Source organism: Anser brachyrhynchus (genome assembly GCF_964034855.1).
Source record: "Anser brachyrhynchus genome assembly, chromosome: Z".
Lineage (NCBI taxonomy): Eukaryota > Metazoa > Chordata > Aves > Anseriformes > Anatidae > Anser > Anser brachyrhynchus.
In genome coordinates, this window is record NC_137697.1 from 56,585,381 (window position 1) to 56,610,936 (window position 25,556).

Genomic DNA, 25,556 nt, shown 5'->3' on the forward strand with positions numbered 1-25,556 from the left:
TCTAAAATTCATGCAAGCAATGAAACGAGACTAATTCTTTTTGTTTATATAAATTCTCATGTCTTCTTTTCTGTGATCTTCATCATGACTAGCGAACTATGGAAAACTGCAGAACATGTCAAGGATTGCACTAAGATGAAAACTGAAAATTATTTAGAAAAAAAGAGTGAGATATGCTTCACAAAAAGTAGACAACTATAGAGATGGAGGACTTAATTACTTTTAATCTTGAAGGCCTGATTATACAACAATAACTGAGCACCATCTTTGCAAGTCACTTGACTGAAGTTCTAGTATAGCTTCAGCACATACTCAAGAAAGGAAAACTGGTCATCATGGACAGAAAAAAAACAAACACACACTTATGACCTTTTCATAGAACCACACACACACAAAATTATTTCTTATCAAAACTGAAAATTACATTACACTTACACTCCTAACCATGAGGCTCAAATCCAAAACAGAACAAGAAATGGGAGCACTTTGCAGAACTTGATGCATTTTTTCTTGTAAGTTAAAAAATGAATATCGATGTATTACAAACCAATATTCTTTGATTGTTTTGTTCCTACGTGGCAGTTTTTTTCGTGTAGATTTTCATCAGTATATTAGATATTGTTTTCTTCTGTATTAATTGTGAGCACAAAATGGTTAAAAAAGTTAATGTTTCCCTAGATATATCTACCCAACTTTTCAGTTATTTAACTTATTGTTTGATTAAAAGATTTGCAAAGTTGAATGGCTGAATAAACCTGAAGGTTTAAAAGTCTACTTAACACATTTGCTAAAGACTAACAAAGTAGGTGGTGCTGGTGCCTTTTTTTAAATCATATTATTCAAGAAATTATGTCTTCTTTCTCAGAACTTACTGTAAGTTCATTTGACAAGCAAGAGCTGTGAAGAAAACAGGCAGAGGAATACATTGGATTTTAACACACGGTTACAATGTTCTAACTTAATTTTCTGGAATGCGAAAAGATACTTTCCAGTGACTAGAAATAAACATTTTTTCAGCTTTAATAAGTCTGAGATTGTTTATACCAAGTCTGTTACAAACATCTACCTGGTATATGAATTAATAAAAGCAAGCTACTGTGAAACATGATCATTTAGTGTCCTCCCTCATCCCAAATATGAGTTTCTTTACAGCAGCTTTCAATGTTGTCCACAGAGTTAAACACGGTAATAGTGAAAATGACCAGAATACATCTTAATATTGCAGCAAACTGCCTGATGACTCATACATAGCTTTTAGAACACTGATCACTGACAAAAAAAGGGAATAAAAGGAATAATACTCTGGAATTATCTAACAAAACAATGAAATCTCTAGTGAGATGAATACATGTATACTTAACATCTGTATATTTTTGTTAAAAAATGGGCCAACTTCTTCTACAAGCTTTGTTATCACCTACAGTTTCATCAGCTACATGGATATGACATGGATAAAAATTTAATGCATCTGGTACTTAATATTAGGCTCTCACACAACTTAATTTTGCATCTGGGGACAAGATGAAGAAAAAAAGGAAACTAACTTGAAGAGATGTTAATCTAATTTTAGATATGATGCAATAAGCAAGAATGCCAGACAACAAGGGAAAAACTGAGGATGAGAGATTGAATAATAAGATTACACGGTTACTTAGGTTCATTACGTGGACATCCTGATGCTACAGTTCTGCTTTCAATTTGGAGTAAGAGAACCCAAGGGAACAGGAAAAAAAGTGAAGTAAAAAAGATGTAATTAATAACAAAGACCAGAGTAAAAGGAGAGAAAGGGAGATGAAAATTAGCTCGAGCAACATAAGCATGATATTCTAACCCTCACACCCCCCTCAGACACTATAGAGGACAGATATATTAAAAAAAGGGAACACAGAAAAAATAAAGTATACAACAGCAACTAGCAGGAAGACATCTTACTGAACAAGCTGAAGAAAATCAGAAAAAAGTGGCCAAGAAGCTGGAATTCAAAATACAACTGAAAATAGCACACAAAATAAAAGTAACAATTTTTCAATGTGATTTCATAAAAAACTGAACAGTGAAACTTTCTGTTAAAGAGTACTAATTAAAAAGAGTACTAATTAAATGACCGATTTCCAAAAGGAACTACTGATGGAGAAAGCTTTGCATTAATCACAGTTTCACGAAGTATGCTATAATAATTTTTTGTTCTATATATTTTATGCTATAATAATTTTTTGTTCTCAGTTTCATCATTAGAACATTTTACAAACAGTAGAAAGTGAACATGCCACAAGCAAAAGCCTCATCTTCAACCACCACTACCACCAAAGGAAAAAAAAAAAAAGTGGTCAACACTAAAAAGTCTTGATCCAAAGGTTCATCAAGGGCATTAATTTCTCTTAGATGAATCTTGTTTCATGTTCCTCATGCACTGAAATTTCAGTTCCTCATGGAACTGAGCATGGACAACATGATTTCTGTCTTCAGCTATAGCACGGAGTCAGTGTTTTATCTTTGACTAAGTATCAAGCTTAAACAACTCAGCTTTGCCATCTTTAGATCACAAATAAGTATATTTTGCAACCTCTGTTGTCAAAAATGAGGTTAAAATTAATGTGTGCAAAATAATTTTTGAACACTTGTCTGAAAATGCATATCATGAAAATGCATATTTGATGAGAAGCATCCATTTGCTGACATCCTCATAAAAGAGGATTTTGTTTATTTATTAAATTTTGCAACTTCTAGCATGTGTTGTTTTAGAACTGGGATAACTATGACAGTGGACAATTTTGATTCTCCAAAACTCAAGAGTGTGCCACTGAGACATTTATGTATTGCCTACTTTTGTCAAGAGGACATCCTAGCTCTTCATGAAATAATTACTTAACACCAAGAAGGTATCTGACAGTTAGATATACAGGCATGCTGCTGTACCTCAGGTATACAAATAAGAGCGCCAGTTCAACAAACAAACTGCAACTATGCCACTTCATTGAAGCATTTTGTTTCTTTCTTTGTTATTTATTTATTTATTTGCTATTACACAGCAGAATCAGTATGTTGTGGGATCAGCTTTGGTCACATTCATTACTGCACTGACTGCTGCCACTCACAACACTTCGGTCAAAGATGCGTACAAAAAGCGTTTGGCATGACACTGTCAAACTATCCCTTCTCAACAGAACCTAAAACACCATCGAAAGCAGTCAGATACAGGGGAGACGGGAGAGCTGTTGTCAGCAACATGCATACATATGCAGATGACCCAAAAGTGCCTGAGTGTTGTGGTGCCATCCAGAGGGACCTGGACAGGCTGTGAAATGGACTGAGAAACCTCAGGACCAGCAAGGGGACATGCAAAGTCCTGCAAAGTTGCCTTACACTCATTTTCAGGTGCAGAACAAGACCTAGGGGTCACCCTTGTGGACACCACGTTGAGTATGTTAGTTAAATGTGGTAGATTCATCTGCCTCAGTCACCTTTGCAGTAAGATTTGAGAGAAATACATGGCAGGTGAAGGGGATGATGAGTTTTAACTATGAAAGTTCTACCATTCCCTTTGATACAAAAATAAGGGCACCACGAACAGATGTGCCAAGGATTTTCTCTGTGGATTTTGGCAGAGAAAGATGAAAAGTTTCTCTGCCAAAGTGAGGTCTCTTGGTTACTTTTACAACTCCAATGTTGTAAACAGGGGAATGAATGGGTAAGATGGTGGCCAGAAGCACAGAAAAGTCTTCCCCAGATAAGCTGGTTTTACAGTTTATAATTCTTTGGAAAACAATGAATTCATGATTACAGAAAACACATAGCTTTTAATGTTATGTAGGTCAGCTAAATGTAGCCCTGTATTTAGAGATTTTTTTTTTAAATACATACAAAACCAAAAAAATATTCTTGACTTCTATGTCATATTTTACTAAACTTTTAGAATAAGTAACACACCAGCTTAAAAACCTTTTTTTTAATGTTTTGAGATGTTGTTTTTGTGCAGAAATTTTACTTTCATTGAAACAACTCACCTTTAAATAGCTTTACAGGAAATATTTAGAGCATGATTGTAAATCATCCAAAAAAACTAAGGAGCTTCCTATAGTAGAAGCTGCTGCTGCAAACTAGACTTCATTGGACTGTTCCTCCAAAAAAACGAAGATGAACTTCCACCATAACCCAAACACCATTGTACCTGTAGGCTGCCTTATGTTTGCTTCCTCCTCTTGCTCTGGAGTGGTTCATCAAGCTGATGCCCTCCTCATCCCACCCCAGCAGAGCGCTACTCTTCCATCCAACCGACCAGCCAGCGTGCCAGTCTGCACTGCTGTACGTCTGTCTGTCAGTAAAGAAATGGTGCGAGCACGCAGATGGAAAGTATCCCATTTCAGCAGCAGTCCAAACTGGATTAGGTGTAACAAAATTCTCATTTTAAAAATCATTTATCTTCATGAGTAGTCTCATATAGTTGGCCTCTTGGTTTAATTTAGATTTTGCAAATTTTTACCTTCTGCTGCCAAAACCTTTTGCAGATATGGATACCAAAGGAAAAACAAACAAACAAACAAAAACCCTACTATTGTTTTTATGAAAAACCTTTTCTACAGTTTGATCAGCTGAGCATAACTATGGGGCATATTTTTAAAATAAATGTTCGTGATGACAAGAAATCTACTGTTCATTCCATGGGAAGAAATACAGCATTTATACTTTGGATGAAGAACTGTAACTTGAATTTTCTTCTACATATTGCAGCAATTTAATTGGATGCTTTCTAAATGGATTACTCTGCATGCTTTCAGAATGTACTTAATGTGGAAAATAAGTTTTTTTTTCCTCTTTTTGACTGTAAGTATTAAATGAAAATTCACACAAAAGTGCAAAAGAAAAAAAAAAAAAGAGAGACTGCCTGAATACCTACATTCATTTTGAGGGATTTTACTGATCTGTTAGCATTTTTGTTGGCGTCCTATTGAGAAATGAGTTCCACTTACAATATGAAAACAACCTATCTTTACCAAGAAAAATCCTTGCAATTTACTGACATTTCAGTAGGTATAGAGAGTTTTACCTTCTGGACAGCTTTCTTTTGAGATTAATTGAAGCTTTCTGCAGCAAAGGGATAGAGGATAAGAAACTGTCATTTACACTCTGCCTTTCACTTTTGGAGATCAACAGGTTGACAATACAATTTGTAGGTTCTTAACTGCTATAAAGAGCAAGAATCTCAAAAATATCATAAACCCCATCAGCCAAACCATAAGCAAACCCTTCTTAGGGAACAATAAAGGAAACGTTCAAATCATACTTAGTAGGCTACATGTGCAGCAAAAGAGGTCACAGAAATTAAAAATAAAAGCAGGTATAAAAAACAATAGGGCTGTAAGATGTGCTTATGCAAAGAAAGAACACGGACATTATTTCCAGGAGGGTTAGGTTTATTATTCTCTGCTAATTTATAAGATATGATGACATTAGAAACAGACTCGTAATTCTTCTGCAAGCATCTCTTGATGCTTGCAGAAGCATCCATGAGGAAAACCAGACAAACCAAGAGAAGCAAAAATTTAATTTACTGTCTAACATTTCTTCCCTCATTATTTTAAGATTCATGCAGCACGTTTAAATCAATAGTTAAATGACGTTGGCAAGCACAGATGTTTAAACTACATTCCTGTTTCATCCTTGACATGGATGGACAGCATCTACGTGCATAACTAAGACAGAATAGAAGCTTCCTGGAAAAGGAGTCACAGTGACAAAGCCAAAAACACACATACTGAAAGTATCAGAAAAAATTATGTTGAATTTCTTATTTATAAAAAATGATTTATCAGAAGTGTTTTTTACACTGTAGAAGATGATAAAATAAGGAATTTTGTAACAAGAGAAATCCCACTAAGGTGTTCAACGACAGCCAGTAACAGACAAGAGGAGAATGCTAAAATATTGTGAAAGCTGAGCAAGCTAAACAGTGAAATTACAATTCTGTACCAAACACAATTGTTTTGTGATGCAAACTGTCAGAATGGCTGCCACCAAAGGCTCTGGGTCTGCCCACAGCTGTTGTCATGAGCTCCTCGAGGACAACTGAAAGGAGCAGACTTCAAAGTCCAGACAGCTCTGATTAAAAAAATATTTAACTGCTGTTTCACAGAGATCTTACAGAGCAGCTCTTGCTTGGGATTTGCTTAGCTGCCAACGCGTAGATCTGCCTCACCAACCATATTTTCCCCTTTCCCAAAGTTTCTGAGCCTTATGCATTGTTACCATGTTCTTTTCTCCAAACAAGATTTCACCTATGCTAGAAACTTGCTAAAGAAAAACCAAGAAAAGATAAAAATGACAAATACTACTTCTCAAAATGATGAAAAAAGTTAATTATGATATCACTCAGGTGTGAGACAAATTTCTGAAAAGAAGGAAACAACATTACATAAACTACAGGTACGCATTGGTATGTTTCAGACCAAAATAAAACTAATTCTCTTGGAATTTATTCATTTTCTCCATCACCACACCGTAAACTATTAGGTATAAACTTGTTTAAGAACAAAAGATTGTACCTTTGCTACAGAGATATGTACCACCACAAAAAAAATCATTTCCTGCTCACATTAACGTATAAATATCCTGGCATTACTAACGTGTGAGAAGATTTCAAGCAGGAGGTCATTTTTATAACCCGATTTTTCATTCTTCCACATCCACAGACAGAAAACACCATAGTAAAACATCAGTAAAGTTGCACATCTTTTTAGAAATTCTTATAATGAAAGGCTTTTATTTTTTTCTTACCTTATACAACTAATTAGCAACTATCCAGTTTCTAAGTCAATAGTCCTTAATAAAGTGATACTAAAGTCTCTTATAATTCTGAAATATCTGCTGGTGAAACTGCTTGAAACACTCTAATAAACGGTGAGATGCAAGAAGTCCTTTCCTTCCTGTGGGAGTCATGCCTTCTCAGAAGCTTGAAGACCAAAGAGAGTACATTTAAAATGGTCATTCTGCATTTCAATGGCATTTGAAATGCATTTTATTTCACAATAAACCACCTTGTAAACCTTCCGCTTTGACCAACCATCAAAATAAGAAAAGTTCTCTTGTCAAGGAAGATCAATGCTTTTCACTGAAAGATGACACCTTTGCTAAATACTAATTTCATATTCTGAAAAAAATAACAAGTTGGATGGTACTAATTACTTGCTTAAAAGGGAAAACACTTGAGAAGCTTCCTACTTCATTTTAATATCTAGATCACTATCAGTAACAAACGCAATAACGATAAAGGTTCACTGAAGTGTCCTTTGTTTTCCCTTTGCTGTAGAAGAAAAAAAAAAAAGAAATTTACTAAAGGCAGGATGTTTTACAGAATTTCGATTAGCCTCCAAGGATAAAACAAATGAGAGATCATGAGGAATGTTTAAGTTGAATTACGCTTTACAGATGAATGAATTAAATTAATTGCATGTTCCTTCACTAAAAAGGACTTCAAAACATGCTCACTGAGTTCCTCATATATATATATATACGCACTCATATAGGAACAAAAGCAACATTTTTTTTCGGTGACAATGTGTAGGATTTTGTCAGCATAGCTATTTGGTGTGTTTCAAAGGGCCTCGTTCCAACCACTGCCCTGTGAGTTTGCCACACAAGAAGGCAGCAGGCCCTGGGAGCATCTTCTAGCAGGATATTTCATTTGAGAGACACCAAGGGAAGAGGGCTGATGGTATTCCACCCCCACCCCAAACAAACAAACAAAAAACCAACGCAACCAAACAAAACAATGTTTTTTTTTCTTGTGCTGTATCAGGACACTCTTAACTGTGTCCTACTACAGATTAGAACCTGGAAAGTGCTCCCACAGATCCAACCTAAGTGACACAGTCAAACTGCAATTTACAGCATTTTTTCTTCATTAAAATCACAAGCTACTTAGATTTGCAATAGACTCTCACAAACTTTTTTGAAATATTTTCATTAATTTATCTTATAGTCTTTCCTTGTTCCAAAAAGCTCAGATAGTAACACCTCTTAATTAAAGAAATGATAATGAAAAGAGTGGAAGTCATTGTATCTAATTCAATTTATCATTAGTTAACTGAGCAAGATAAGATGCAAACAAAAAACAGTTAAATGAATTCTCTTACAGTTCCTTTTTTATGGCACAAACTTTTTCCTAATGTGTATATATATGTATATATTTACAACTAGCACCAATGGAAATGAAAATAATAATTCTGCAGTCATCAAAAATGGTTGGAAATCTGGTAATGGGAAGTAACTTCAGTTTTTCAGTATCAAAAATGTAATAAAACTAATTAACAAGGTTGTTTTATTGAACACGATAAAATAGATCAGTATTTCAGCTGAACACAATATTAAGTGGAATTTTTAAAGAGCAAAAAGAAAATTAAGAAGATGAATTGCCTGTGATTACACAAGCAGCAGGCTTTTCTACGAACTGTCTACATAGATGGGAGTTGTATAGGATATAAATGGATAATCAAGTAGCCCAAGTTTCTTTGGTAGAAGTCACCACTGCATATGGGAAAGCAAGAGAGGTTCACATGAGAAGACAGAAGAAAAACAGAGCAGAAGGAGAAAGGAAGAGTAAAGAAAAAAAGCAGAAACCAAAACCAATGTGAGAAACAAATACTAAGAACCTACTAGGCTCTGTTACGCTGGAAGAGTCAGTATCTATTCTTTTTAAGCAAAGACCAAGTCAGATGAAATAATTATCTCCTGTTAAAGCCTAATCAAATTTAACAGAACGAATTCATGTTCAGAAAAGGTCAAGCCTTCCACATAAAAATAAGTTTGTGTAATAGGTATCTGTTGTTAAGAATGATGTCTGAAACCATGCACTCGAGGTTGCAATAATAGTGCTTTAAAAAGGCATCCATAATACAACAAACCTGCCACAATAAAGGGGGAAATGCATTTACTATAGAACCAAGTCTCATGAAAATTATTCAATCCCAGAAAACAGTAGCTATCAGTTACATGGAAAACATACAGGTTGATCCAAAGAGTTGATGCTTAGAATTAGTAAAATGCAAAAGACTGTACCAATCTTAGCATATATACGCAGAGATTACATTAAAAATTTTCCTGCCTTAACTGTGGCAAGGTTCAGTATGAACTGTATCAAGTAGGAAAGAGAAGGCATTAGGAATACTGTATACTAATTTAAAAAAATAAAATCAGTGAACAGTAAAGTAGTTAGAATCAGGTGAGAGGAAAGAAAAAATGCATATCAAAATAAAGCTCCCCTTTATGTCTGTGCAAATGTTGGGCAATATTCCAACTGTCACCCAACTTGATAACTTAATGGGTAACATTAGCAAAAGCTACTCTCAATAACATGTATTTTGTCTTTGTATGAAATGTTGTAAGAAGCAAAAGGAAATTAGCTGCAATTTGCCTTGAGAGAGAGTATAAATGGTGGTGAAGTTTATGACTGATACTTTTTTTCTGTATTTGGTGTCTCAGTCAAGCAAAATAAGGCAAAACAGATATAAGCTTTGGGGAAAGCGGGGCGGGGGGGGGGGGGGGGGGGGGACCATTTTAGTCCAGTAACTCTATTGTCTATCTTAGCTCCTGCAGCAGTCAATTTGTCTTAGGAGGATGGGCATTTTTAATTCACGTTTCTTTTTCTTTCTTTATTTGTTCAGACAAAAGCATATATAGGCATCAGGGAAGACTCATGTACACTTCCTCTCCACTTAATAAACTATTCAAATAATTATTTATTACATACCTGAGATCAACAGTACATGCAGTTTTAAAAGCTTACTGAAGTACTGGTTACTCCGAACTGTGAGTAGCATTAGCTTACATTTATTTTCAAAATCATGGCTGACATTTAAAATAATCCTATAATTAGACTTTATGCTAACAGCCACGGGTCATACCAATTTTTTCTCTTCCAGAGTCTGCTCACTAATTTCATAGACAACAAGTTACCTTAAGGATAACCAGAACTAATTCATTATTGCTAGTGTACTTACAGCATGCAATTAAGAAGCAAACTTATCCTTGATCAAATGAGCAGAAATCAGATACCTTTGAACACACAAGAAGGAGTAAGAGTTTACCACTGAAGTAAAGTCTTTCACGTATCAAGAGTAGGTCCTTGTGAGTGCCAAAATTAAAGATATACTCTCTCTTTTAAAGATCTGGCCTCTGCTGTCTGATGGAGCAAGCAAACGCTCTAAACCTAAAAAAAAAAATATTAGCTTCCTTATTAGAAAAATAAAGAGAACATTTTAATAACTAATCTGTGAATATGCACACATTCTTTTAGTTAAATTCTGAACCATGAAAAAAATTCATGACTATCTAATGTCACAATATAACGCATCATAATATTTCTAATGAATGAGTGTTAACAAACGAGCTCTTGCTGTAAAAGGCAGACAACTGCACACTGCTTGAAGTACAGAACTGCTGTACAGGGGAGAACAAATCCAGAAAGCACATACAAAGCTGTACTGTGCCAATTCTGCTCAACAACGTTCAAGAGCAACTTAATTTTTCATATAATTGAAATTCAGGTTTAGTAGGTATACACACAGATGTATAGTGCCACTATCAAAATCCTCAAGCTCTGTGTTTTCTGATTAGGGCAGGATGCCTGTGATTTAAGAATGATTCACTCTAATAAAAAAGAAAACGAAGGACAGAAGATTTACCTTGTCCTTACTGATTTCAACAATTAATTGAGAAGCACTTCTGCTTGTACAGAATATAAGAATTCAAGTAGAGCTGTAAGGAAATCTCTTCAGCTTTAAAGAAAGGACTCAGTGTTTTGGCTCAGTAAAGGTCTCATTGTTTATGGCCACTCTTACAGACCATATATTGGTATTGCAAGGAATTTCCCCTCACCTCTCACTCAATATGACACTGGCAAAAGCTGCAGTTTGGTAGTTAAATACAAAGTTTAACCTATTTTTGTATAAAAAGATTACCTGATAATCACTGTATGTATGTATTTTACACTGTTTGCCTTTTTCTTCAGAACTCAATCTATCTCCTGTCCTATTCCATTTGTCAGGTGATTATTTTGTTTCTTGGAGAGCAGAAATTAAACAGCTGGTTTTATCAGTGACTTATCATGTCAAAACACTGTCTTTTATTAAGCACCATGTAATTGATTTATGCCAGCACTCCATTTTGATGCTTGTTAAGTAACAGCTGCTGTGAAAGGAGGAAGTGAACCAGAAAGGACTCAGGACCCCAGAAGTTATCAGGAGAAGATCAGTTACTGGTAGCACAGCTTGATAAACAATGGCAACAGATTAAACAAATCTGAAAGCAAGACTTTAAACACCTTTCAGTAATTTTAACAACATATGACTTCCCCTATTCTCATTCTACTTGTAGATTTCTTTTAATGAAACAGAACTAAGAATAAACTAAACAATACTATCACTTATGGCCTACAAAAAAAAAAATTACGGTACTTTCTTATTTGTCCAGCTTACCTTTCCCCTGATCAGTCCACACTTCCACTTGAGTATAGCTTAGTGTCCTTTGTCAATAAACAAATACAGAATAAAAGTAGCCAGGCAGAAACTTAAACTTTTATCCACTTTTTACCAATCTGATTTACCTTTTTTTTTTTATTTATTTAAATAATCTGATTTTTCTTTCAGAGTGTGAAAGCTAGGGGGCTGGAGATAGAAGAAATAAATACAATATTCTGGATAAAAATAGCAGAAGAAAAGCTAGAACAACAACAACAAAAAGAGAGAAAATGTTGAGTATTCTGTTCAAAAATCCTGATTTTATCTTGCAGCGTTTTGTTGTTGTTGTTTTTGTTTGTTTTACATGTATACTACTCTGTAAAATATGAAAATGTCATTTTGTTTTCCTGCCTAAAGTCCTCCTGGGTCATGAATATGCATTTATGCAGGAAAAAGAAAAAATAAAAATCAGTATAGGGTTTTCCACAATATTCAATTAAAAAATATTTATAAAGTACTACATATTGAGCTAGTATACAACCAAAAACATCTACCTCTCAAATGCTAAGCAGAACATTATACCAATTTTTAGCATAAACATTATTTCTACTTTCAGACATACTTTTTACTCAGAAGTCAATTACTCAAGCTGAATCCCCAAAACTGAAACCCAAAAGACTTCAAAAGTGCAGTACTTGAAAGTATTCTGACTGAAATTTTTGTACTTTGCTTACAAGTCTCTTTCTAAGATTGAAGTTTTTAGGTCAGCATTAAAAATTGTTTACACAAATATTTCATTGTCCTGTTTTAAGTCTTCCTTAACCATTGATAAAAAAAAAAAAGGAGACCTTGTTACATATTTTGGTATGAAGTATGACAATTTATACCAAATAAAAAAAAAAAAGTGCTCAGCTTGCAACAGGAAAAGCAGATCACCTACCAGCAGACTCGAGCACACTACCAGAAAGGTAGTCTGTACCTAGATCAGTTGTTGCGAAGAGCTAACATTTTCAACACCATTACTATCTCAAGTGAAGAAGCATTTTTGTGCAATGGGTTACTTTAACTGACAGTTTAATATAATACAGGTTATTTCACAGACTAATAAAATAAATAAATTAGCGAGCAAACCTAGTAAAGTGTTTTAAAAAATCTGACCACAACAGGCAGCCCATAGAAACTGGACAGCATAAACAGCGGTCACGGACAGAGTAGAAAGGGTTTAGCATTACATATTCATTCCATTTCTGAAACTTGTAACACCCATATGGAGGTATACAGCTTGGCAGAGAACACACATTACTCCAAACTCAGCTTGGAGTACACAGCTTTCCTGCACTTATCATTTGAAACTAAACTTATAATTTCTAAACTTACCATAAATCTGTCGGTTCTGCCTGAACAACCTTGCGGCACTTCAAGCTTGAAATCAAGGTACTGAAGAATCTATTGTAATAAGGCAACGATAAACTTCCAAGCCAATTATGGAAGCTAGGTGACAAGATAACAAAGACAGACAGTAATTCTGGAATTTCATAATTGACGTGGCCTTTTTAAGATGAAATCTTCAGACATCTTAAGTGTTAGAAATAGGAGCAGAACTCATACAGCTAAACCTTCATACCAGCAAGACATCATCTTCCCATGGTTCAAATCAAATCCTACACTTTTTTACAAAATACAAACGTACAAGAGACACTAGCAGGCACCTGGTCTTTGAGCCTCACAGACTGGTATAATGACATCAGAAACTGAAACATGGGAAACGCCACGTCTGTGAGAAAGAAACTCCATGGGCTGAACTGCACTTTGTACCCAGAGACTAGGACATTGTAAACTGATTGTGAACTAAAAACAAGGAGTATTGATTTTAGATACAAACACCCTTCTGAAAATTAGGCTTCAAAACTCAATGTCAATTTTCTTTACTCAAAGCTGGATTACTGTAGCAACTACGCATGCCAGTCCAGTGAGCAGTTGCAATTTCCTTTGGTAAAATATTTTTACAACCCTCCTTGTATGGCTGTTTAATGCATTATTTAAAGTCCCATTGTTTGTGAGGAATGAAGAATTATCACACAGTGCCGTTTCTCTGCAGCGAATGAATGTCATTTCTAACTAAAGCTTTCAAGAGGTAAATCTGCATTCTGTACCAGCAAAGACCTCACATCTTCCACTTATGTGAGAATTAATCACAGCACTTTATCAGATCTTTATAAATCACCTTAATGGTGTTTTTTCATACAATACTTGAAAGCAGAGGTGGCTCAAATGCCAAGCAACTGGCTGGCATCTCATCAAAAAATTACACAGTAGACTTCTCTGTGCACTTGTGTAATAGATGTTTAAGAAATGCTTATGTATGATTCTTACAAGATTACCATACAAAATATAGCCACAGTATTTATTATTAAGATAATACAAGGTGAGAATAGCTGGTCAAAACATTGAAGAGAACGAGGGAAAAATGGCCATTACCTTGAAAAGGTCCTTGTAACTCCCTCCTCCATTACACCTTCTCCTTCTCACACTCTGAGTTATGCCATGCCTGTCCCTGAGCCACCAGCATCTCCCTGCAGGAGTCATGTGCAGGTGCTCAAATGAACAAAAAAATCTATGACACATTTTAGAGTTAACTTTTTATATATTGTATCAATTAAGCCTTAACTACATATTACAGATTTATAACAGAGAGAGATGCACAGAGGGGGAAGATGCAGAGAGGTACCAGGGGGCAGGAAGGGTTAGGTAGGTAAGTAATAAGGAAACTTGTTACATTCTTTATCCAATTGTTACCTGATGAAACCTGCTGGGAATTTTTCAGTTTTCCCACACATTGCAACTGAGTGTTCTCACCTTGCTAATGAATAACCTACAGTGTTACTTTGTACAGTGCTCTCCTTAAACCTTTGCTGCATTCTGCAACCACTGCGTGTCACTAAAAAGACTAAGGAAGATTTTAGTAAGGTTTATGTAGATGGCGCCTGCTGTTGTTACGAAGGTAAGAGCCAAGTTAAGAATATGAAGCTGACACTGCCTGTTTAAAAACATTAAATAAAAGCAAATTAAAACAACAACAAGAAAAAAAGCACAAAACAACACAGACATGTTTTGGTATCTAAACTTGCAAACAGAAAAGCTGAACAGCAAGGTCTTTTAAGTTCTATCTGTATGGTGTTTAAGAAAATATGAAGTAAACAAACATCAATTGGGACACTGCTTAGCATTGATTAACATAATGAATGCTGCGTGTATTTGGAGGGGGCCACCCTACACAGAGATGCACCAGTTCCAAAGCCTCCTTCCTCTCCAGAGCAACAGAAACGATGGCTTTAACACACACAAACACTGAATGTTACTCTTTTGTTGAAGACAGCTAATGAATCAAACAGAAGGTCCTACTGGAAAAATAACTGCCTTTAAGTTTGCACACCTGATTTATTCCTTGCAGAACTCTACAGAAACAGTATATGAAATTAATACTCACTCTTGGAGAAACATAACCGTCCTTATTCTCCATTTCCAAAGTTACACGCCCTCAGTAGACCGAAAGCATATCTGGAAGTACAGCTCCCCGTGAAGGTTTCAATGCAGTTTGCTACTTTCTCAACACAAGCTACCTGAAACAAACATTAGAGATGGCCACCTCTTTGGAGCTGTGCCGCAACCTGTGTGCAAGCACGACGAGACAAACTGTGGCAGACTGCCAAAAGCCTGAGCCCCACGGTTGAGGTAGATTTACACAGGATTTCAATCACAGATAAAAGCTTTATTTATTAGTGCTGTAACTGCAGAAAATATATCAGAGTCACCCAATGCGTCACATAGCTATAGCTTCCTAAGAGGCAGCCTTTGGAGGTGTAACAAACCCTATGGGCCACACAGAAATAAGCACCTTTGAAATACCAGGCAGCCAGGTCACTACTCCACCTGCACCCAGATGCCTCTCAGAGAACCTAGACAGCATCATTCGTGCTCCATGCTTCCCTTGAAGGGGCTAAGTCTGGGCGCAGCCGTGCACAGAGCTGGGCTGGAGGTAAGACGACAGAGGCAGAACAATCATGGTGGTGCCATGAGGAAGCCCAGTGCCACTTGGATGCAGGTACTCACTCCTCACACAACGCTAACATAACTACCGGAGGGAAGGTCAACTTTCTCCTTACCATACATCCGCCACATGGAAGAACTTTCCAGAAACATATGACTAGCAGCTGAGTCACCTCCCCCACTGGCTTTCGATCTGTTTTAATAGATTTTAATGCTCGCCAAGGAACTGCACTTGAGGTTTTAAAGGGGGAGACAAAATCACATGATGCTGCAACCATTCTCCAGTAGGAATATATAAAATCGGTTCTAACACTGCTTCATGCTTTCCCTATATGCTTGATTTTTTCCTATTCATTCCTTTCTGAAATGAGGTAATTCAGCTTAATCTGTAATTACTTACCTAGACTGTTTCCATTGGTATTTTGTATCAAATGACAAAACAGCTGCATCACTTACCAGTCTTGTCACTTCGCTTTGACTCAAGAGAATCATTCAGACCCTGAGTTAAGTTGCAAAGAAAAACATGTTCTCAAGTTATTTATCAGGCCTCTCTACCTGCTACAATAATTTGAAGACCATTGTGATGTTTTGGGAGAAAAAGTGTCTTTTTCAATGTTAATTCAGGCTGTATCTGACATTCCATGAATAAAAGCCAACACTGTGCTCTTTCAACACAATATTGGCCGTATCAAGTAGAAAGTCTGACAGCTTTCTGGAGGGCTAGTTTTGACTAGATAAGAGATAAAGAAAAAATCTCACAAGGATTAAGTTTAAAAATACATGTTCTCCATTGTTAAAAAAAACAAAAACAAACAAACAAAAAAAACCTCACAAGCCACCACAAAAAAAAAAGGCAAAAAAAGCACCAAATATTTTTTTATAGAGACATTCATAGGTCTAAGCTTAACTTTGAATTTTCTCAAATCCCAGAAGAGTTCTCCTATGTAGACAAAATTTTACAATATGTGACCTCCAAAACAAAATGTAATAATAAAAATTAAGAATCTACATAAACCAGTCCGTGGTATTGCCGAAAACTGGAAACATTCTCACTTTGATTTTATTGTGCTACTAACTAATTATTAGATGCATCAGCAGACACAAACATTCAAAAAAGTTACTGACCAATGATCTCACTAAAATAATCACTTTTTCTGTCTCATCCAACAATGGAGATCTGTTTTCCAATTATATTTAATATCTTTGGGCAGGAGACAGATATCTTGCTAAGTAGGAAAGTTAAAATTACCTCATAATGATCACAAGAAATTCTCCTGAGACCACCCTTTGCAATCAGGCTGAAGACAGATGGTGCCCATGTTCAGCACCAAGTAACACTGACCACAATATCTGCCACTCAAAAACACTTGAAGGATGAGCTCCATCTGCGTCTTAATTACTGCTACAGCAAAATCATCCACTGTAACGGCAACAGCTCCACGATTTTGTAACATTAAAAGATAAACCATTTTATAACTAAAGGATGTTACACAGAACTAGCCATTATGAACTATTTACAGGGAAAAAGGTTAAAAGCTTGAAATATGAACAGAGCTTAATAGCTTCCTGGATAAAAAAGAAAAAAAGACAACAATACATCTTCTGTGAAAGTATATGTTTAAAATACATCCTTAAATAAACTCTCATTCACTCACTAAAATAAAAAAAGCAAATTTTAGGCTTATGTTTTGCATGGAAGTATAGCAAATAATACCATGTCTAGGAAAATGTAACAATACTGCATTTGTTTTCATTTTTGAACTGTTTGTAATATCCTGCATAAAGCTTTTAGGTATACAATAACACACCAGAATTTCACACACTGTTGTCACACAAACTTGACAAATAGAAGTAAAAGATAAGAGATATAACCTGCCTCTGTTACATTCAACATAACACAAAGAGCAGTATTAAATCATACTTGTAAAGCACACACATTATGGAGCTCTGAAATAGCAAACAAAGCTACGGAAAAAAATTACTACTGGTGAGTCACAAAATCATTCCTGAAGAATACTTATGATGAAGAATACAAAACATACATAAAACAACTGTCTGGGTACTTCTGTAAATATATGGGTATCTATTTCAACAGCTAGTTATACCTAAACAGATCAATTCACAAGTATTACTAAATTCTTTTCCTAGAGCTTCCATGATGTTAGGAGGTAGCTAATTCACTATACAGACTGGGAACCGAAGCACAGGACCCTGCATGGTATCTTGGGACCAAGCCAAGAACTAAATCAAGTCCACCTGCACCAAAGTGCTGTTCACAACCCATCATCATAACTGATTTTCCTAAAGTCACAATGTCCTCAATAAAACAGATGTCCTCAGAGCTAGAATAGGCCATAATTAGCCTGGACACTTCTAAAAGCTTATATTAGAGCTACAACTGACAGATGTTTATTTTCTTATTATTATATCAAACTTTAATTCCAGGAGAACAAAAATACAAAATTTACCATTCATAATTTTTACATGGTAGCTCCTCTTATTGTCAGGCTACTGTAACTAACAGGTAAAATAACATGGATATTGTGTACTTCATTCCTAGTTATCATAACCAGAACTGTTTCAAGATTTCTTTTTCTTTTTTTTTTTTTTTAAACTGATGAATTGAAAAGAAAAAGGTTTTGTATCAAAAAAAAAACAAAAAAAAAACTAGAGACTTTCTCAAACAAAGTAAAGAAATTGCCTACTGTTGCCTTCTCAGGAGGAGAGAAACAGGTTCAACCCGTTTTACTGACACAAATGCAGTGGCCTTACACATCTCACCTCCCAGAATACAAGCAAACTTTGTACTATCGTGTTCATTCCCTTTGAATATAAATCCCAGCTTAAACTCCAAGTCACTGCCATACTGATATTCTACTGTACTTTTCTAAAGAAGATGGCATGCTCCTTTCCTGCCCTTCAAAACTAGTCTCACTTCCCTTTGATTAACCACAGAGTAAACTATAACCCTCTTTTCATGGATGCCTGATAAAGTGAAAGCATTCAAGTTATACTGAATTTTAAAATAATAAATAAATAAATAAATAAATAAATAAATAAAATCAAGGTAGCTAAAAGATAGAAATAAAAATCCTTCTCCTTCACTAGCCCTACAGCAGCATTTCTCTGTGGCTGAAGCACTTAAGGAACACAGCAACTTATCTTTCACCACTCCATTCTTTGTGCACTAAAGCTTCTTTCAGGTGTGTTGTAAGGACACAGGCAGGTGGCATGAGACTCCTTACACACCATCAAGTGAATTTAATTAATCAGGCTGATGAATCTTTTAACTATTGGACTTGCTCAATAAGTAACAGAAGTCAGACACTGATATCTTGCAGAGGTACACAAGTGCTTTGTTTCTGCACAAGTCTAGGTTTAGTTCTGGAATTCAAGCACCCTTCTGACTCCCACTCCTTTCCACTGCTAGTCACTTACAGACTTACATTCTGACAATTTCAGATTAAATTCATTCCTAGTTTAAACTGTGCAGATTTCACTAAAGTCAACATGATTTTTCAGGCATGATTCTTGCAGCACCCCCAGAAGAAGTCCACTTCCTTTTATACAAATTTTAGTGCACTGAAAATAATGGTACTGCTTTAAAAAGAGAAAAAAAGGAAAGAAAAAAAGAAAAAAGAACAAAGAATACAACCCTCACCTATAACCTCTCTGAGGTAATACATGATGGTACTACAGAAACAGAGGTACTTAATTGAATCATAAATTAATGTCTCTGCTAGAACCACAGCACTGCTTCTGTTCTGAGGTTAAACAGTCAAAAGACAGAGAGAGAGCAAGAAAGCAAAATAATTGTGTGGCTTCACCATTTTGACTTCTATTCGAGTCACAAAACTAACAACACCGCAAATTGAGAGGTGAAGAGGAGACTTGAAGACGAAAACAAACAAAAACCACATAAACCTCAAATGAAATCCTATAAAATACACTGAAGTCCTACATCCGCCCTCATGCAGAACACGCCTAATAGTGTAAAGGGATTATTTTGCTTTTTAAAGAAGTTCTCCAGAATTAGGTGCTGTAGTTAAACACTGTAGACACAAAATATCCAGCTCCGGATAACACAAGCTCTACTGAATGCTAAAACATTTTTCTCAGTACACTATTACTTTTATTTTATATTTTCCTTTATACTTTAAAGAATGATCACCTAAATTACCCACCAGTGCAGAGTAATCACGTATACAGGATATTGTAATAATCCCCAAACCAGAAAGTCATAGTTTTAGAACAGGAGAATATCACTTTGAAAATCAAAACACCAATGAAGCAAAAACAGGTTACAAGTCAATATGTACTGGAAGTATGCGTAAACCCCCAGAACTTCAAGAATCCCTTTAAAAGAACAGAAGTTTGAACTGCTGTTTCTACCTTTTTTATCACCATTTTGTTAAACATGTTTAGTCACAAATGTTTACATGGTTTCAGGCAAAAGAAAGGCACTCTGAACTTGAAAGACAGACAGTTAAAAGAATTTTATGCAGATTGTTTTTCATTTTCATCTGGCTACAGAGGGAAAATTCTACATCTTAGGGACAGAGCAGAAAAGTTCTCAGGGAGATTTTTGGAATAATGCAGAAAAAGACGCACAAGTGTTGCACATGGATTTTTCTACCTTTGTAGTCCTCCTGACTGAAGGATCCAATCTTCTAAAATCATACATGCTTATCTCTAAGTCATTTTATTTATTAAGACTAAAATTACTACACACATCCTGTCAGCAAATCTTAGCCAGATTGGGACACAATTTGTCTCATATTGACTTAAATGCAGGCTGCATAGCCTTCATCTCCGCATTCCACATACATCTGTACAAATAAAGCCATAACAGACAGGAGGCAGTTGAGTAAACACCAATGATTGATTCTCAAAGACTACACATTTCCTCCATTATAATTAGCTTCTGTGGAAAAAAAGGGCAGACGCACCATCCTGTGGAGACAAAAATAGGCAAAAGAGCTTAAAAACTTTGTGTTAAGGGGAAAAATCTAGCCAGATCTAAGAGGCTGAGAAAGCTGAGGCAGCTGTGGCTCCTCATCTGCAGGTCCAGACAGAAGCAAGGTCAGGCATGTCCTCCCAGGAGGGACACCACCCTGTGGCCTCACCACCAGCCAGCTGGCCTCTCCTGGTCCCCTCACCAGCCATCTCCTCCCATGGCTTCACCCTGACAGGTACTCATACAACTGCTTCCCTGGGCACCTCACCCACCTGTGGCCAGCCTGGCTTGACCTATGCTGGTCACCACAGTTGGTCCTATGGCCCCAGGCCCCACTCCAGCTGCCAGCCCTTAAACCTGTGGTCCAACACACATGGGTACCGAAAAAGGAGGGCCCCTCTGCCCCTCGGTTGGATCCCCATGGTGGTGCCCAGGCCCCATGCGTGCACAGATCAGAGCCCTCACCCAGGAAAGGGCCCAAACGGAATCTGAAAAGATGGCAGGACAGACCACACAGGGTGCCACCTGACTGTGGTGCCAACCTGTGTGCTATCTATACACAGCTGGCCCTTTTTAACCCCTTCCACCCTGCCCTTGCTTGAAAGATTTTGGGTTTTTTTGGTCATCATTTAAGAACGCCATGCTCCTAATGTCAGATCTTGAAATGGATTCTCTTGTTCAAACAAGGTCAGAAAATTACCTGTGATTTCTGTCTGAATAGTAACTTTACAAAATCTTAGTGAAAATATTCAAAAATTTGCAATTCAAATTAAGTAAAAAATCAATTCACTAAAATCACTTGTACCAGCTAACAGCTCTTGTATTTAAAAGCTGTCTCGAACAGAGAGATTTTAAAAGACACAAAACCCCACCAAAATGCTAGGGTATGGTTTGACTTTCCAGCTAAGCCAAAAAAACAAAACAAAACAAACAGGGCAAGCTCAGGTGCCTATGCTCTGCATGCCAGCTGATTGTGTCTTCTCGACTATGACAAAATCTGTGATTCCACAGCTTAAAGTGGAATAGGTTCATCTTGCTAATTTGGTGCAAAGGCTACTTGTGTTGTTACAGATTGTTGCATCATCCAGCTGGACAAATTCATCCTATGACTGATAGTGAAAGGTACCAAGAGAGTGAGTCCTAGGAAAGCATGAGCAAGACTGCTCTTTTCAGCAGCAGCCAGACATTACATTTACTTAACATCATCAAAATTTATTATGTCATTATGTTTATTATGTAATCTTGTTTTCTTGTTATATAATAGAAACAGAAAGGGCTCCTAATTTACCCTGCGCAAGCCTTTTTTGCTTAATAACTTCTTCAGTCTATTTTTAAGGTAAGTATCTCCATCTCTTCATTCTCAGTATCGTTTTAAAACTCCTCATAATTCTGCAATGTCCTCAAGCTGTATGGCCAGTATTCCAGACTTTTTTTTTTTTTAAAAAAAAAAAAAAAGTACTATTTATCCCTTCCCTTATTCCCCCTATTATCTTACTAGTTTTCTACTCAGAATACTGAGAATGGAGAAAACATGCCAATGATTAATGATGCCACTCTAATAGAGGATCTCAAGTACTTTTACAAGTATTACAACACAGAGTCCACCCAAACGTGAACCCCTACAAACGACCTTACAGGATTATAGTGGAAGAACAAACACAAGCCTTGTTTTGATTAAGAATTGTTTGACTGTGACATGTGAACAGAGTCTAGAGCTCTGGTGGGAAAGGAAGGGAAGGAACAAAGAAAGGGAGAAAAAAGAAAGAAAGAAGCTCACAACCCCAATCTACTGCTGACTCCTTAGACAGAGGCATTAAAAAAACAGCTGTGCACTGGACAATCACTGCTCCCTTGCTACATGGGTTATGTATTGGACGGTTGCGTCTAATCTGCCAAAGCAAAATTTTTTCTTACAACTGCTCCTCAAAAGCAATACTAAATAATTTATGTTGGGTACATAAATTCATGCTGCCTCCTATGCCAAGGATACAAAGCAGGAAAAACTCCTGAATAGGAGAAAAAAATAAAGTCAGGCTTCCACCCATGTTGTAGCTGCCAGGTATCTGCCACTAACCAGACACAGCCTACTTTTCCTTCCTTTCTAAAACCACTTGAGTAACTATTCAAGATGCTATTACCCAGAATTAAAATGAAATAGGACTGGAATTTAATCTCCATCTATGTATGTGATCATCAGCAAACTGCTGATGTGAGCTGCGGTCAGATCATTAATCTTTACTACAGCATTATATGACAAAATTTTCCCCAATGACTTTAAAAAATAAAACAAAAACAAACAAAAATTTGTTTCCTTTCAGTGATAACCATGTAACATTGTTTGCATCCAGAAGACAATACAAGCAAAGCAGTTTAAAAGCAAATTTAGGCAGTAACAATTGATAGCTAATTGTCATTTCAACCTCTTTAAGAAATGTTTAAAAGCATGTTGCTTTTAATTGGGACTATAGTTAAGAGCAAATGCCTATGCTAGAGAGAAATGACAATGATACAGAAGGTAATTAATACAATGCTGTCTTTTAGGACAAGAAATACTGTTCTAAAGATTATAAAAATGGCTATGTCGTTGCCATTAGCCCATACTACAAAAAGTAACACTTAAAACTACTAATTCCCTTTCAGAGGTTAAGTATGCTACAAGAGTAGTTGTTAGTATCTAGATTAATTGTTAGTATCTAGCTTAACTAGTAGGGTAGAATTATAAACTCCAATTATAATTCAATGTCACGATCTGAAAAAGACATTTTGAGTAAATAATGCACTATAACAATTTTCCCTCCCGCCCCCCCCCCCAACTTTTGGCCAGAACAGGGTTTATATACATTTAAGTGTAGTAGGTACTACAGTTAGAGCGTAACTGGACTGGCAAAAAGGTAAGCATTTATGTTTGTATGCATTTTTTTAAAATTTCATTTGGTCACATTTGAAATGCTTATTCAAGAAAGCTAAGCAAGTTACAATTTCTATGATTAAATTAATATCATAACAACTTTTACCTTAAAAATTACAATTTAACTTCATGCCCAACAGAGAGTATTATTTTTAAAGAATCTTTCCTTTTTCTTTCTTTTTTTAAGTCATTTGTTCTGTTCTTTAATATATATGATAACCTAACTTGCAAATCACCTTTTTATGTATAGATTCAAATTGGCCCACTGAAAAAAAAATGTCAAAAAGTATACAGAAACCAGTTCAATGAAAAGAACTTACAAACACATGAAAACTACAGTCTTCTGCTCTCATATGTACTTCAGATATGCATTTTTTTTTCCTGATTAGAATCTGTCTTCTAACACAGTTTCTGGTTTAAAAATAGTATTCCCAGTATTTATTTTTTTTTAATATTCCTAGTGTTTGCATCCTAATCTTCTTTGCATTTAGGCCCACCATTAACCTTCTTAATTTCACAAGAAGCTGCAATAGATAACAAAATATATGCAACTTGAAATATGTTTCCGTATTTCCATAATACGGAACTGCTCACATTAAATTCAATTGAAAAAACACAAAATCCTCATAATCAGCTCTTTTCCCATCCCTTTCAGAAGGGAAAATTATGAGTGGATCTTTAATCTAAATTGCATGTGCCCAAATAATATAAATCTTTTGACATTTAATACAAGTAGTTTCAAAGCTCTGACTACGGAAACTTCACTGTATTTTTTTCCAAAACAGAGCACCTAAAACTGTTAAATAATAGAGTATACTGTGATCAAAACTAGATTGCTTTTAGTACATACATAAACAAACAATTTTTTGTAAGTATCAAACGTGAAAGTTAAAAGATACCAACACTGGAAGGGAAAGTAGCTTCTTCAGTTTAACTGAAATAATCTTCTTTATTATAGTATCCAATAGTTAGGCAGTCAAGTAGAGGAAAAAATAGCACATTTATCTTTGTAAAGAAAGGAAAAATCCTTAGTCTACATGGGCTTAAAAAAAATCCAAGAAAAGACATGATCATCACTAGACAGTCTAATTTTTCTAGTATACCTTGCCTACAATGATTAATAATGTTTCCAGTGATCTTGCACATAGCATTAGACTGCCTAAGTGCCTTATTTAATAGCCAACGCATACTAAGTACTTTCAGAACCCCACTCCCAGGCAGTTTACTATCTAAATAAAGCAATGGACATTATGGTCAAAACACCCAGAATAAAACAAGTAGATGGAAAGAAAACATGGCTTTTTTATTTTTAATATTTTAAGTATTTTTAAAGTATGTATGCTGTACAGTTAACTAGAAAAAAGGGTAAATTGGTGAGCTTGTACAAAATGCACTTCATGTGCATTAACATATATTCTCCTGCAACACCAAAATCTCCTTTTACAAACTTGTTTTCACTTGCACCAATAGTTCCTCCCCCACTTCCCACCCCATACATTTTTTGTTTTAATTTTAAGTATTAAATACACAGATTTTTATTTTTAAACAAATAAAACCCCATAGAATTTTCAGGGTGGAGAAATCAAAAAACAATAAACCCAAAATGAAGTTATATGGCATTAAAAGAAGACACAAAATAATTATTTATTATAATTCTGCAGCTCAGCTCCTCCAGGGTTGTGTTTTATTTTTTTTTTGTGTTTATTTGTTTGTTTTTTTTTGATAGAAGACCGAATCAAAAACTAAACACTGGACATGGCCAGTTGCAACAATAAAGATGTAAAGCAATGCAGAAAGTGGACTGGAGAAGACAAAAAAAATTCCACCTATGAAACCAAACAGTTCATGGCTTTTCATCTTGGGCTTACTAATAAACTTAGCTTGTAAGACCAAAATGTACAAGAGCCTTGTCAGTTTCCCATAAGAATCAAATTCCTCAGTGTTTTATTGTTTTTCCACTACTCAATATAAAAACCAGAACCTCTGCTTTGCTAACGAGTGACAACATAATTTCAATAAGAATTCAACATTCTTGCTATAAGCAAAATTGCATGCAGAATAATTGCATGTGTACTATGTTTATCCACTGCTCCATTATCCACATAACTAACCCACAATTCAAATTACTTTTTTTCCCCTATTTTCTTTATCTTTATTTTTTTCTTATTAAAAGCTTGATCTTGTTTCTCTTAGG

General features: G+C 35.7%; 1 protein-coding gene across 16 annotated transcripts in view; it reads right to left on the reverse strand.

The window, feature by feature from the left end:
* PAM (peptidylglycine alpha-amidating monooxygenase) overlaps positions 1-25,556 on the reverse strand; it is a 140,846-nt gene that overhangs the window by 87,254 nt on the left and 28,036 nt on the right. The window contains exons 2-5 of one of the 16 annotated variants that reach the window (XM_080572793.1): positions 14,938-15,070; positions 13,929-14,023; positions 12,828-12,941; positions 9,993-10,047 (exon numbers count right to left, since the gene is read on the reverse strand). The exons of 11 other annotated variants lie outside the window; for them this stretch is intronic. The gene's annotated coding sequence lies outside the window, so the exon portion shown is untranslated. Of the gene's footprint in view, positions 1-6,771; positions 7,088-9,992; positions 10,048-12,827; positions 13,409-13,928; positions 14,024-14,937; positions 15,071-25,556 lie in introns of those variants that run through there. 4 more of the 16 variants (XM_080572794.1, XM_080572795.1, XM_080572796.1 and 1 more) reach the window with 4 other exon arrangements.